A 10435-nucleotide genomic window follows, 5' to 3' on the forward strand; every position below is an offset into this window, starting at 1 on the left:
GACACCCATTATTTGCATGTTCTCTTTACCTCAGAGATGCGGTTCACGACATTTGGTCATGGCCGTTTCGCCCCAACCAAATGACCACCAGCGTTTAGCAATTCCCTCGCTGTCGGGACACTCAGCCACCACAGCTGCTTCACCACTGACCTTACGCCTTACCCTAAAACTCCCTAATGTTAACTCCTATTATAGGCTAAAGCGGTAAAATTACGGGCATTATTGAAATCCCTGCTCTCTGATTGGTTAAAATTCCGGGCATTATTAATTCAGGGATGCCTGGAATTTTTGCAGCTTGCAAAGTGTTTATTTCCAATGTGTTTATTTCCAGCCAATCAGCTTTTCCTTTTGTCAGAACAGCTCTGAGTCAGGGCAGGGGATTGGCCAGTTAGCAGCAGCAGGCAGTGACTCCTCCCCCCCTCTGTGAACACAGCTTCATTTTGAGTTGAGGAGCGAGAGAGAGTGTTTGTGTAGCTGCAAAATAAGTGGCTGTCTGCAGTTTGTTTGTAGCTGCAGTTTCTCTGTGTGTGTGTGTATGTATGTAACTGCAGCTGCAGAGTTTGTGTGTGTAGCTGCAGTGTGTGCGTAGCTGCAGTGTGTGTGTGTGTGTGTGTGTGTGTGTGTGTGTAGCTGCAGTGTGTGTGTGTGTGTGTGTGTATAGCTGCAGTGTGTGTGTATCTGCAGTGTGTGTGTGTAGCTGCAGTGTGTGTGTGTGTGTGTGTGTGTGTGTGGCTGCAGTGTATGTGTGTAGAGCTGCAGTGTGTGTGTGTGTGTGTGTGTGTGTGTGTGTGTGTGTGTGTGTGTGTGTGTGTGTGTGTGTGTACACAGAGGGGGCCGCAGTGTGTGGATATAGATACCTGCAGTGTAAGCATATATAGAGGTGCTTTATTGTATTTACCATTTTATTTTAATAAAAAAAAATCTTTATAACTATACAAAAGTGTCTATTATTTATGAAAAAAGCCTACATTTAGCCTATAATAGTAATAATCCCCTCAGAACAGGGCATTACTGGCCATTAATGCCCTGTTCTGAGAGGATTATTACTTAAATATTAACGCTACCCCTTACCCTAAAGCCTTTGCTTTAAGCACTTACCCTAACCGCTAAAACCATTAAAAGTTAACCTGCAAAAAAACCAAGAGTTACATCTCAGACTCTACAGGCCTCAGTTAGCATGTTAAATGTTAAAGTTCATGACAGTACAATTAGAAAAAGACTGAACAAGTATGGTTTGTTTTGAAGGGTTGCTAGGAGACAGCCTCTTCTCTCTAAAAGTACATGGCAGCACGGCTTAGGTTTGCAAAGTTGCATCTGAACAAACCACAAGACTTCTGGAACAATGTCCTTTGGACAGACGAGACCAAAATGGATATGTTTGACCATAATGCACAGCGCCACGTTTGGCGAAAACCAAACACAGCATAACAGCACAAACATCTCATACCAACTATCAAGCACGGTGGTGGAGGGGTGATGATTTGGGCTTGTTTTGCAGCCACAGGACCTGGGACCTTGCAGACATTGAGTTGACTATGAACTCCTCTGTATACCAAAGTATTCTAGAGTCAAATGTGAGGCCATCTGTCCGACAGCTAAAGCTTGGCCGAAATTGGGTCATGCAACAGGACAATGATCCCAAGCACACCTGCAAATCTACAACAGAATGGCTGAAAAAGAAAAGAATCAAGGTGTTGCAATGGCCCAGTCCAAGTCCAGACCTCAACCCGATTGAAATGCTGTGGCTGGACCTTAAGAGAGCTGTGCATAAACAAATGCCCACAAACCTCAATGAACTGAAGCAACGTTGTAAAGAAGAGTGGGCCAAAATTCCTCCACAACGATGTGAGAGACTGATAAAGTCATTCAGAAAACGATTACTTCAAGTTATTGCTGCTAAAGGTTGTTCTACAAGCTACTGAATCATAAGGTATACTTAGTTTTTCACACATGGCTTCTACATTTTGACTTTATTTTTGTTAAATAAATCATGACACGGAGTAATATGTCATGTGTTGTTGTTCATCTGAGGTTGTATTTACCTAATTTTAAGACCTGCTAAGGAACAGATGATTGTTATTATGTCCTGATATGTAAAACCATAGAATTCAAAGAGAGTGTACTTTCTTTTTCACACCACTGTATGTGTGCGTGTTTGTGTGTGTGTATGTATATGTGTATATGTGTATGCATATCCAGTTAAAATCAACCCCACACTGATGAGACCCATCAAGGTCGAAACAGCTGTCTGTGGGTGGTTTTCTGGGTATGCACCTTAACCCTGGCTGTGCTCAAAGCTGTGACCATGCAGCAAGCTTAAGCCTATAGGGAACCATGTTAAAAATGTTTTTTGAGGCAAAAAATTACACTGTGTGCTCATTTGCATGTCATTTCCCAGAATCCCTTGCTGCAGTGGAAGTGCTGTATGCTGGGTGATAATGGGGAAAGGCGGGGTTGCAGACCTGCCTAAGACATGCAGATGAGCATACAGTTGTATTTGCATATTTGCTTTCCTGTGGAGGGTTTTTGTCACTTTTTTTACTCACCATAACTTAACTCAGTATTATTATATAAATATATATATAAAACAAAAAGAAGACAGCGCGGCTCCCATAGTATAATACTGTATATAAAATTATTTATTAAATGGTGCTGCTAGATTACGGACACTCACAATAAATACAAAGGTAATAAGCAGTGAGTATAGGTGTCTTGGCATATCACCCGTTACTCCATTTCATGCGCCGATCCACGTGTAGCTGATCTGGTAGCCTCCGTCGCGGACGCCAGGAACAAGACCTATTTATGGACTTTATTTATCTAGAAGTTTATCTGTCAATATTTGGCGATTCTACACCGCTTTACTCCTGTACCCGAGTACTGCACATAGGGCCTCATGCAGTAAGCGTTGATAAGGGAAATATGGCCATGTTATAGCCAAAATTGGGTTTGAGATTCAGTAAGCGCCGATAAGTGCTTCATATCGCCAGGTTTCGGAGCCGATAATTTGGTTATGGCCAGTCGCCTGCCGATAAGCCTGTTTTCGACACTGATCGCCACTTTTTTAAATCGGCTGGATTCAACAAAAAAAAACAGCTTATCGGGGCTGATCGGCACTACGAAATTGAGATGTTATGGCCGATTTCTCCCGCCAACTAAAGTTGGCAGTTTGGACGGGAGAACGATCGCTAAGGCTGCCGGAACGGCACTTAGAAAAAAAAAATCTTCTGTACATCAATGGAAGTCAATGGAGCGGGGACGTATAACAGTATAGTACTGTTTACGTTTCATTGCTCACAATACAAGGGGGATTTGCATTACAGTGTGGGGGCATTCCCTGCATTGTGTCACAGCTGATGTGTCTTATTTGCATAACATTCGACTTTTACATGTTTTCAGCATTTGCGGGTCACATTACTCATCATGTGATGATGTGGCAAGGGAAAATACTATACTACACTCTTAAAGGAGAACCTCACATCATAGCACACATTTTACTCAACTCAGCGACAATTATTTACATGATGTTACACATGTCACACATGTCACACATACACAGTATATTCATCTTCCTTTACATTACACAATGCTTGTAATGTGACACGCATCTTTAAACGTTCATGTACATCTGTCTTCTCATGTTTACATATACTTTTGGGTCCTCCCTATTTTCATGACGTCACTTATTGGACGCTCAATCACATTGCATGTTTACATTGTAACCGTTGCATTACAAGCACTTCAACCTAACTTATACACACATGTACAGTAATTCATCATTGGGACACCTTGTAAACTCATTCTATACCAACTATCCTCCTTACACAAATGCATGCATATGCACACGACTATTCATTGTTGCCAACATGTCACAATAACATGGATAATTACACATGTTACACAAAACTTTTCCCACGTCAATCTCAGCCTTTTTGTCTCATTACATGACTGACTCTTGCGTTCACAAGTGTTACATGCATTGCACATGCAACTATTTATTTGCAAGCAATCTTTGTACAAAGCTTCACGTCACATCATTGCCAAATATCATCATTCCCTGCAGAATACACACAACAAATACTTAGAACAACAAGTGCACACAGCTTGCCACAGAAGTACTTTATTATGTTAATGTAACACCTTGCATTTTACTATGTCACCTGACATCATCACATACCTATTTAAAGGACGCACATTACCTGCTCATTCACAGCTACTCATTTCAAAATGTTGCGAATGTTTAGGAGACGCAGGAACATTCTTTTCTATGACATGCTTGCTGATCAAGAGAATGATATAGGGCAAGGTAGGGACACACCGAGGGACAGTGACAGTGACGCGGATACGACAGGGACAGGGAGAGGGACAGGCCGAGGGACAGGTAGAGGGACAGGAGATCAGAGGAGAAGACAGAGGAGACAACTTGTGCCTCGTCCGCGTCTGTACAGGGAGAGAACCCTGTTAGATGGGATGAGTGAGGAGGAGATTGTAAGTCGCTATCGTTTGAGTTCAGCAGCAATCTTAGCTCTTTATGAGGAGATAAGGGGGGATTTAGATTTTTTCACAGCCAGAGGTCGTGCAGTCCCTGGGCTTGTTAAAATGCTGTGCTCATTACATTATCTTGCTTCCGCGTCATACCAGACAACTGTGGGCATAGTGGGCGGGGTCTCGCAATCTACATTCTCGCGGGCCTTGACCCAGTTTCTCTATGCACTCAATAGACGCGCTAGGAATTATATTCATTTTCCTACAGAGGCAACAGAGTGGCTGGAAGTCAGGACTGGCTTTTATAATATAGCAGGGATACCATCTGTGCTGGGTGCAATCGATTGCACACATGTTGCTTTGATTGCACCTAGTCAGAGTGAGCATGTGTACCGCAATCGGAAGCACTACCATTCACTCAATGTACAGGTGGTATGTGATGCCACGATGAGGATAATGCATGTGGTACCCAAGTTCCCTGGTTCCAGTCACGATTCCTCTATCCTGAGGAACTCTTCAGTCTTCCATGCGTTCGAAGAGGGACATTTTGAACCTGGTTGGCTGCTGGGTGAGTACATATTTACATGTTCTAACACAAAACACATGTTGATTTAGGAATGTTGGCATTGTACAATTTGATCACTAATGTCAGCTTATGTGTGCTCCATTCATTATAGGTGACTCAGGATACGGAATTAGGCCGTGGCTCTTGACTCCGGTGCTAAACCCTCAAACTGAAGCAGAGGACAGGTACAATGCAGCCCATATATCTACAAGATCTGTTATAGAGAGGACATTTGGCCTACTCAAGACCAGGTTTAGGTGTCTGGACAGAACTGGTGGGGCTCTTCTATACAAGCCTCAAAAAGTGTCTGATATTATCCTTGCCTGTTGCATTTTGCACAATGTTGCACTCAGGCACAATGTACAGTCAGACCTAGCTGAGGCTTTGGTAGACGAGCATCCCACCCATGTAGCTGCTGAAAATGAACAAACAGCCAGTGGTGGCCAGACACGACAGAATCTCATCAATTCATTTTTTTCTTGTAAGTACAAACTCATATGTTCCTAGTACTACTTTTATAGTTTAATTATGTTATATTAACAATAATGTTTCTTTATATAACCTTCTGTTAGGACACAGATGAATATGGGTTGCACACCTTTCTTTTCTCTGCTGTGTGCACAAAGGGATGTGGCACCGGTATGTTATTGTTGCACAGGTTATATAATCCCTCTTCAATTGTACTTTAGTTGTGTGTATGTGAATACAACTTGGGTAACAAAGCAATAATATTTTAGCATTGTGTTATTCCTTATGCTAAGACAAAACACATATTATGCCCATAATCATTCATGCTTCTAGTATGCTTACATACAATGTTATTGGTGCAGTGTAACATGTACATCCATATGATGTGTACACCAGGCTGATTTACATTTTGAATGTCATGAAATATACATGGTGTTGTACATTTAACACCAAATACACACTTTGCTGTGTTGTTTACGGTACTGAAGATGGCATGTCAATGTTTGCAATTTATATATTGTTCCTTTGCATTATAGGTATATCTCCAGTATGACTGATCATGGTATGTATATTTGCTGACATCTCTCATAAGATGTGGCTACCTCAATCTTCCTATAATTATTGGAACTAAAAACCCAACATATTGGTTTAAACACAAATGTTACATATATGTACTTTCTGTATCATGTATATGCATTTAGCTACTCTTGAGCTTTCATGTGCATTGTATTACAAAATGATTACTCACATTTCATCACATTTTATGTATGTTTCCTTATAATTTCCATTAATGTAATATAGAGGTGGTTGGAGAAAAGGGGATAACTGTACTTATTTGTTTACTTACGGGAGCACATTCATCACTAGCATAGACACACTTTTTAAGACAACTGTTTGTGTCTCTATCAATTGGTGTAGGATCCATGTATAACACCGACAAATGATAACACCAGCTTTATTATGGTAGCTTATATCATCATATTGACTATACTATGTATTTCTAAACGATTAATAAACACAGTAAACTATAGTTAGTTAGGTTAATGAAATATACACAGAAACGTACTTCATAACATGATGGTGATGTCATATTCAGAACATCATGCATTGGAGGGGACCATAACATCTGGCCAGTAACATTATTTGCTACAGTCCCAAACCATTTTATCTACATACCCATGTAACAAGAGATTTTAAAAATAAATGGCTACTTGGTTGTAAGTGTCCTTTACATTGGGAGAAGGAGTGGCTCACTGAGTAAAGACACACACTGGCACTGATAGTTAGAAGCAGGGGAGTCTGGTTCAATTCCCGGTGTGGGCTCCTTGTGACCTTGGCCAAGTCACTTTATCTCCCTGTGCCTCATGCGGCAAAAAAACATTTGTACGTTCCACGGGCCAGGGACCTCAGGCTGAAACATGTGTCTGTAAATCGCTGCGTACAACTAGCAGCCCTATACATGAACATGCTCATATTATTATTATTATTGTTACATAGTTTCGACAGTCATACGTTCCATTACATATTAGAATACACAAATGTGTTAGCAGAGTGGGAATGGTTGTTATATATAAAACACACCATGTCATAAAATGTTAGTAGTCATTAAAGAACACGCAATAAAAATTCATGAGGCACTCTTTTGCAACATCATTATGTTAATTAAGTGCTTATGCAATATAGGCATAAGGGTATCACATTTTTAATTGTTTGTTAATAAGCGCTGCAAGCAATATAAAATTAGTTCCATATGTAGTATAGTAGTCGGTGGCTCCTCCTCACAATCATCTCATATAAAGGTAGACTCTTCTGAAATCATACATTGATCCGATTGTATCTTCCCCGACATCTCTGAAATACAGCAAACACATGATGGTCAAAGATGGCACCTTACTAGATATGCATCCGTGACAACGCGTTACGCAGCTCTATATGATTGTGTAGATACACACGTCACTCACTTATATGTTAGAAGTAAAACTGTTCATCAGTATGTAATGTTTCTTTAAATTTGTAGCAGGCATAACTATGTATAAGAAGTGAACGTTGCCTGTATACTGAAAGATGTGCGCGCACATCTTTGTGTGCGCACGCACTTCACGCTTGGCTCCACTAACTGTTAGCGCATGCGCAAAACAAAGCGTACGTTGTGCGTTCAATACATGTTGAAAATACCAGTAAACATAACATCTTTATTTCAAATACAATGAAGACGAAACTACATTCGTTCTAAACGAGTACATCTGTATTCTTTTTAAACAGACGTGTTTGAACAGAAAGCACGGCCGATAACACAATGCGCAAATGCAATACGTGTGACGTCATGTTAAGCCAGCGTGAAACGCACGCTAACACTCCTCCCACTCAATTAACATTCGGCTAACGCCCAGGGTACGCCTACAAACACTGAGCCGCACGCATCACACACTGCAGTTACCGTTACTATAACAAAACATGACAGCCAATAGGCTTTGAGGCGCGCACGTCGCTTGGGGGCGGGACTTACATCACTAATCCTTTTTAAGGACGCCTTGGCCCATGACAAGGGTCCCACGTCATACGTGGTGGACCCGGTTTTCAATGTTGTAGATGTTGCATGATAACAAAACAGGTATGTGTTAGAGTAATGGTAAAATGTTGCTAATATGTTTAAAGGGATAGGAAAGTACGTATATTTATTCCGTCAGCAATGTGTACTACTCTTTCAGGTCCTACTATATTGTATTAGGAAACAATTTGTTTGTGATCGCTACATGTTATGCAGTCTGCAATGTTACGCTGTATCCACGCAGTGAAAGTGAAAATGGTGGTTACAAAAACAAAAACAAATTTAAACGCAGAGTCAACGCATAACGATTGTTATATTTACCATTCTTCTAGAATTAACTCTTCGCCTGGCTGCAACTGGTCGCTCCAGAAATGCAAGGCATTTTCATCCACGCTTAACCCAACCGCTGAATCCAGTATGGCACATATCTCCTCCAGGATGCGCTCATAGGAATCGCCACTGCTTTCTTCAAATAATTGGTCGGGAGGTAGGTTCATTTCTTCCGGTTCCCATTCCAATGCATTTTCAGCTGAAAGGCTTGGTACATAATCATAGTACTTTTGTTCTTGTACAATGTGGGTTTCAGGAATGGAGGCTGCAGATATTGCAGCACGTATCGATTCAAACGGATCAGTAGTAGCGGATACATTGCTATTGCCATTAGGAATAAATATGCCTTTCACGACAATATAAGTGCCGTCTTTCAGGAGAAATTGTTTTTCCGGGGCAATCTTCCAGAAACCATAGGTGTGTTGTAGCTTATCCTGGTCACGTTCAAAAAAGTCATTACTTGATAAAGTGAATCTTATTGAGGAATTAAAATTCCGTGCATGCTTACGGTCTTGGTAATAAGGATATTTTGCTCGAATGAAATCATCGATTTGGCGTGTGCTTGCTTTCTGTCCACGACTGTTCAAGATGGCTTCACAGATCATGTACTTATACCCTAAAAGGGGATTAATATTGTTAACGAATTCATCAGCCATGTCTGAGTAGCACAAAAGCTGTGTGCAGGTCTGTGTTATTTGCTCATCAAAATGAATGTGCTGAATGGCTAACAAACTCCTGTTTTTCCTTGTCAAGGTCAACAAAAGTAACTACTTTGACTCCTTATTTCAAACGCCAATTGGATTTGTTTGTCTAATTGGGTTAACAGTTGTGGTTCGTGATATGGGACTGTGGGAGAAACATTTCTCCTTCTTTTATCTCGTTTGTGAAAAACATCCCTAGACTGTGAATGCGTTCACATAGTGTTTTTTTGAAAACTAACAAAGACCAGTGTGTGAAAATATTTCTTAGCCAGGCATATCAGTAAAAACACACCTGCAAAAAGAAATGTTTTTTCCCCGCTTACATTTCTGTGTGTATGTGAAAGTCTGGTTAACTCCCTGTCTGCATGAGTTTAAATACGTGTGTATATATATATATATATATATATATATATATATAAATATATCTCTTATAAAAATATATATATATTTATATATAATATTTTATTTTTTTTTATATTGCAGGAGTACACACAACATTGATGGCATTAAGTATACCTTGTATGAAACCTATTTAAATGGTGAGAAACATGATTGAATTAAGTAATAAACATTTGTTTAAGCACAATACTGTTAGAGTCTCATACTTAGGATATTTCTCAAACATTAGGCCTGTATTATTAAAATAGTGTTTTCACAAGGAAGCATGAAGTGTATTAGTTTGTGTATACCAGTTTATATAGTACTATATATATATATATATATATATATATATATATATATATATATATATATATATATATATATATATATATATACACACATATACATATATATATACACACTCACACACTCACACTCACACTCACTCAGTGTGTGTGTGTGTGTGTGTATATATATATTATTATACATTCTGAGATGTTATAGAAACGAACACACAACTGATTAAAGGACAAAATTACAATGGCCAAGCAAGGCAAAGGTAAGTAATAATTTACACATAATCCTGCTGTACACGTACAAGAAAGATGTTTGCACTTACTTAGGTGTTTTAATAATTGCATGTGACTAATATGCATATGCAATTCTTACATCAATTAACACACCCAAATGCAATGTTTTGCTGCAAAGTCAATGGCAGCTTCTCTAAACTTAGCAACTGGCTCCTGGTGGACCATTACTGAACAGACGATTACAACATAAATATTTATAACACAATTAATTATGAGTGTTAACATTTCCAAAACTTCACGTGTACAAGAACATAGTTGAAAGTTTGGAAACAACACAGTCTTCAGCATACATACAATAGTAATTAGATAATCTGAAGTCAACAAAACAAGGCCAAAGACATATTTTCTGAATTATAACATTTATTTT

General features: G+C 39.6%; 1 long non-coding RNA gene across 2 annotated transcripts; it reads left to right on the top strand.

Moving 5' to 3' along the window:
* The first annotated feature begins 3612 nt into the window (after nucleotides 1–3612).
* On the top strand, nucleotides 3613–8580 carry LOC142488737 (uncharacterized). 2 transcript variants are annotated; one of them, XR_012799629.1, is made up of 3 exons: nucleotides 3613–4488; nucleotides 5404–5689; nucleotides 8399–8580. It is a non-coding gene; the product is annotated as an uncharacterized LOC142488737 (long non-coding RNA). The 2 variants fall into 2 exon arrangements; XR_012799630.1 differs by lacking the exon at nucleotides 3613–4488 and adding an exon at nucleotides 4506–5053 and having other exon boundaries at nucleotides 5163–5689.
* The last annotated feature ends 1855 nt before the right edge of the window (nucleotides 8581–10435 follow it).

Source organism: Ascaphus truei, chromosome 2 (genome assembly GCF_040206685.1).
Source record: "Ascaphus truei isolate aAscTru1 chromosome 2, aAscTru1.hap1, whole genome shotgun sequence".
In the NCBI taxonomy this organism is placed as follows: Eukaryota; Metazoa; Chordata; class Amphibia; order Anura; family Ascaphidae; genus Ascaphus; species Ascaphus truei.